Raw genomic sequence first — 6,000 nt, forward strand, 5'->3', positions numbered from 1 at the left:
AATGATCCAGCCTTCACTCCTTTCAGGAGAAGAACTTTCCACAGATTAAGACACACTGAGTGGGATAAGTTCTCCTCATCTCCATCTTAAAAACAGTAGACCTCTGATTTTTAAGCTGTTCCCCTGCTTTAGCCTCCCACAAGCCGAAACATTCCCCCGCCCGTCATCTACCTTAAATCCCCTCAGGATCTTATATGTTTCAGTAAGACCCCCACTTATTCATCTTAGATATTAGATAATCAACACGTTCATATGTTTCTTCATAAAATAAGCCCCCCATCCCAGGAATGAGTCAAGTGAACCTTCTCTGAACTATTAGAAATGCAGTTATATCTTTTTTTTCAACTAACAAGACTATAATTGTACAGAGTATTCCAAATGTAATCTCACCAAGGTCATGTACAGCTACAGTAAAACTTCACTGCTTTTATATTCCACTTCCCTTGCAATAAATGTGAACATTTTAGTTTCTATCCTAATCATTTCTTGTACATGCATTCTAACTTTTTGTATCATGTACCAGGATGCAGAGATCTGAGCTCTGCAGCCTCTCTCTACCTAAATAGTATCCTGCTTTTCTACCCTTCCTGCCAAAGTGGACAAGTTCACATTTTCCTACATTATATTTCATCTGCCAAAATTTTGCCCACTCACTTAACCTGTCTACATCCTTTGTAGACTGTCTACCTACTCTTGCCAACTTACTTTCCTGCCTATATTGAGTCATTGACAAATTTAGCTAACATGCGTTTAATGCCTTCATCAAAATCATTGATGTAGATTGTAAATAGTTGAGGCTCTGGCACAGATCCTATCATTTCTACTAGTTACAGATTGCTAACCTGAAAAAGACTATTTTCTGCCTACTTTCTGTTTCCTGTTAGCTGACCAATCCTTTATCCATGCTAATATGTTACCCCCTAAATTTTATTTTGTCGTAGCTTTGAGGTGGCACCTCATCAAATGCCTCCTGAAAATCCAAGTTATTTCTTCAAATAACGCTAATAAATTTAGTTAAACACAATTTCCCTTTCACAAAACCATTTTGATGCTGCTTAATAAAATTATAATTTTCTAAGTGTTCTGCTATAACCTCCTTATTTGATTTGATTTGATTTATTATTGTCACATGTATTAACAAAGTATTGTTTCTTGCGCACTGTTTAGACAAAGCATACCGTTCATAGAGAAGGAAATGAGAGAATGTAGAATGTAATGTTAGAGTCATAGATAGAGTGCAGAGAAAGATCAATTTAATGCAAGGGAAATCCATTTAAAAGTCTGACAGCAGCAGGGAAGAAGCTGCTCTTGAATCGGTTAATATGTGACCTCAGACTTTTGTATCTTTTTCCCGACGGGAGAAGGTGGAAGAGACAATGTTCGGGGTGCATGGGGTCCTTAATTATGCTGGCTGCTTTGCCAAGGCAGCAGATGTTTGGATAGAGTCAATGGATGGGAGGTTGGTTTGTGTGATGGATTGGGCTACATTCACAACCTTTTGTAGTTCCTTGCAGTCTTGGACAGCACAGGAGCCATACCAAGCTATGATACAACCAGAAAGAATGCTTTCCACGGTGCATCGGTGAAAGTTGGTGAGAGTTGTAGCTGAAGTGCTTTCTTCTGAGAAAATAGAGGCATTGATGGGCTTTTCTAAGTATAGAGTCGGCATGGGAGAATGAGGACAGGTTGTTGGTAATCTGGACACCGAAAATCTTGAAGCTCTCAACCCTTTGTCAATCACTTCGTCCCCCTTGATGTAGACAGGGGCATATTCTCCTTTATGCTACCTGAAGTCGATGACAGTCTCCTTCATTTTATTGACATTGTGGAGAGATTATTGTTGCCACATCAGTTCACCAGATTCTCTATCTCATTCCTGTACCCTTGTTATTGTTTGAGATCTGACCCACTTATGGTGGTGTTGTCAGCAAACTTGAAAATTGAATGGGAGGGGAATTTGGCCACACTACTATTGCTGGGTGGACTTACTAACTTCTCCCGGAAGTGACCTCTTAGCTTTATTGTTCCCCGTAATAATCCTACATCTTGCTCTTTAGAGCCAAGATCATCTCTCACTGCTTACTAATGTCATCCTTAATTAACAGAGCTATCTCACAGCCTTTTTCTAGTTTCCTATCTTTTCAAAATGTCAAATATCCTTTAATCACAGAAAAACTACAGGTCTCTTTAACCAGGCCTTCTGTTTTTAACTCATCCAAGAGACTAAAGGTCATACATTCTGTGAATGATACACACAATGGCATAGTCCCTGTTCACAGCTGGAGTGCTAATCAGATGCCCAGGAGAAAAAATGTAACTCCTGACCTGTTGGCCAAAATCTAGCAATATAACAACGAATAAAGGAAAGGTACACCTTTCTTACATTATTCAATACATGGGTTCAAAATGTGTTGTGATCAGAGTTTGGTTACTCCCTGCATGGCCACCTCCATGTGTGGTCAAAGGCGATGTCATCCTTCGTGGACAGAGCCCCTATGACCTGTTTCAAAATGCCCTTTTTGACTGTTTGAACATCCCTAAACATTTCACATGTTTGATAAGCATCACACAGGCATAGCTTCACACTGTTTTAAGTTTCTTCACTCGTCTGGTCACAATCAGAAGAAATTTATTTATTTAATATCGTTGGTCATTGGACTCCACTTTTCATATGAACAAAAGTTCTGTAGAAAGGTCATATTGGACTTGAAACACTGTGTTTCTCCTTCCACAGATGCTGCCACACCTGCTGAGTCTATCCAGCATTTCCTGTTGTTACTTGTGACTTGTCACCTGTGTTTGCACAATTATATGCTTTCATAATGCTTGAAGCACCAAAAGACCCTGATGTCCAGTGGTTGACACTGTTAAGCTTGGTATTGGCAAATTTGGAAGCAGTTATAGGGCAGTAATCTTCTTGGACACTCTCAGTAACAATCTCATGATAACAGCACAAAACTTTGTGTTTTCTGTAGGTGCATCCCCTTCCTCTTCATAGTATCAAAATAAATGTATTCCCATTGAGAACAACAATGCGAGCGCTAGAATTGACATCATCTTGTCATCATTAGAATGTCACCAACAGTTGGAGAACAATGAGTGTGCAACACCAGAGTTTTATCTTCCCTTACTCAAAAGTTGATGTAAACAGACAATACGGCTGGAATTTTACCACCTCGCCCGCCATGGGAATCAGAGCAGGCGAGGGTCAGATCGTGAATTTGTCCATTGACCTCAGGCAGAATTTGATGGTTTCGGGACGAGCGAGGCCATACAATCCCACCCAACGAGTGTGATTTTGAGCCCACAGTCAACGAGAATGCTGACATGGACAGAGAATTCGGTGAAAATTGGAAAACGCAACTCTCACTGACGAGATTGCAATTTCTGATTTTCAAGTCCCCTTGCCAGTAGCAATAATGAGAAAAATGCTGCACGAGGCCAGGAACCTCATTTTAATACATTACCATGTCATTAGCGAGTGCTTCCTCCAGGAAAACTGCTGTGAAAAAAACCTTCACACTCAGTCAGCACTGTGAAGTCAGAGGGGATGAGCTTTATGGAAGTTCAAGGCCACTGGTTATGGAGCTATGACTGTCAGGGATGAGTATCATGACTCCACCTTTGCAGTTCCAGCAGCTGTAAGATGACCGGCCCCAAGGGCACATCATTGGCCGGGGGCTCAGCAGAGTCCTGAGCTTTGGGATCCCTCCGATTGCCTGTTCCTTGTACATTCCTTCCTTTGCCTGCTGTGAATCTTCAGCTGTGAGGTGCTCACCAGTGAATGACCCAAAAGTCTGCCTACTTGTTAATCCCACTGCAGTGTGAGTATCTGCACTGGTGGAGGATGCAGGTGACAGCTGTGATGCCTCCTCAATGCTTCTCTCTGTGATATCTCATTTGAAGCTGCTTGGGCCTGTGGTATCCAGAGAGAGGATGGTCAAGGCCGGTAGACTGATTGACCTGTAAGGAAAGTGAGATGATATTAGTGCATCGTGGGATGAATGATGGGAGAAAGTTAACTCACATGAGGTTTGTACAATGATTGCGTGTTTTGAGGGATCTCACTATTGTCTTTCCCCCATTTTGTCCTTTGCACAGATGCAGTTCTGCTCCTCACTGGCCAGTTCATAGTTTCTTTGTTCAAAGGGCGTGAGACATCTCAGCTCGGGCATGACTCCAGCAGGCCATGACCATTCATGACTACTGTGCTCGAGTTTGTCCTGTAATGAGACACATGGAGAGCGTGTAGATGGGAGTCTTGCCAGGTTAAATGATGATGAAGTCAGGATTGTGTGGGAGGTGAGTGAGAGCAGGAATGTGAGGAGTAAATTATTTATTACAGGGACATGGGGAGTAGGAAGTTGGGGTATGTGTTGGGAATCCATGAGGTAGCTGGGTGAGGGATCACCGTGCAGGTTTGAAGAGTGTGTGAAGGGGTGTAGTAAGGAGGCAGACTTACCATGGCTGCATGAATAAGGTCGTTTATCTTCTTGCACCACTCTTCCCCTGACCTCCTCTGCAGCAAGTTGGCACTCACTAAGGCTATCACTGCCTCCCACACAGGATGGTGATCTTGGCTGATGGACATCTGCGGGAACATGGGTAGAGGATGTCATGCCACTATTCAACACCATCCAGATGTTAAGTCAGGGATCCCTCCAAAAATCTTGGTGCTGCCTTCCTGGCAGCCATCGCCCTGACTGGACTTGAAACAAGAGTTGGGGAGGCATTTAAGAGGAGATTGAGAAATTGCAGAGTTTAAGTTTTCCCAGGATGAGTGAATCAGAGACAAGCCACCATGAGCGTAGCGTGAATCTTGTGGGGAAAGAAAATTTTACAGACGCTGAATATTCACTGAGATTTCCCTCATTCGGCACCGATGGATTCTCACCAACTTTCTCGCTGGCACCGAAACTTTGAAAAAATATGGAAAAGTTCATTTGTTGTTTAAACTTTGTTGTTTAGAACAAACCTTGAGAGCTTCTTTTGATCATGACACATGTTTATCCTGCTAAGGAGCTGAATGATGTGGAGATGCCGGTGTTCGATTGGGATAAACACAACAAGAAGTCTTGCAACACCAGGTTAAAGTCCAACAGGTTTATTTGGTAGCAAAAGCCACTAACTTTCAAACTGCTGTTCCTTCATCAGGTGAGTCACCTGACAAAGGAGCGGTGCTTTGAAAGCTAGTGGCTTTTGCTACCAAATAAACTTGTTGGACTTTAACCTGGTGTTGTGAGACTTCTTACTAAGGAGCTGAATAACCAGATGGGGAACCCTAGGTTTGATCCATCACCTCTGTTGAATTGGCCAATCACAATTAGGTTGATAATAAAGGTGCTACAATTGGCTTCAATTTAATGTTCAAGTGTTAGTGGCTAAGGTTTGCATGGCTGACTGTTGGCCAATAAGCCTTTGCTGGAAGTGATTGTATGTAAATATTAAGTGAGGATGGTAAATGTGACCGATACCTTGTGGTTGAATGATCTGGTGCATGTCACTGCACAGCTCATGTGTGAAGAGTGAACTTAAGCAAGGTACTGGAGCATGTGCAGTGTTGTGAAACATGCTCTGGCAAAAAGTCAAAGTCTTCTCTCAAATATACTTGCAAAATGTCAAAATAATCTTACACCACACAACTAAATCTAGCTGGAGGAACTTTTACCCAAGATCACAGAATTATAGAAGCACGATACAAGGAGGCCATTGAGCCCATTTTATTTGTGCTGGCTATTTGCAAAAGCAATTCACCTAATGCCACTCCCTGTTGTTCCTGCATAGCCCTACAGTTTTCCTTTTCAGATAATGATGTAGTTTCCATCTGAATGCTTTATTTGAACCTTCTTCCACCACAATCTCAGTCAGTGCATTTCAGAACCTAATTGCTCACTACGTAAAAAATATTTTTCTCAGGTGTCCATTGCTTCTTTTGCCAATTACCTTGAACTTGGGCCCTCCGATTCTAATCTCTTCCACCAATAGGAACAGTGTGTCCCA

The sequence above is a fragment of the Carcharhinus amblyrhynchos genome, chromosome 5, assembly GCF_965287045.1.
Source record: "Carcharhinus amblyrhynchos chromosome 5, sCarAmb.v2.hapA, whole genome shotgun sequence".
In the NCBI taxonomy this organism is placed as follows: domain Eukaryota; kingdom Metazoa; phylum Chordata; class Chondrichthyes; order Carcharhiniformes; family Carcharhinidae; genus Carcharhinus; species Carcharhinus amblyrhynchos.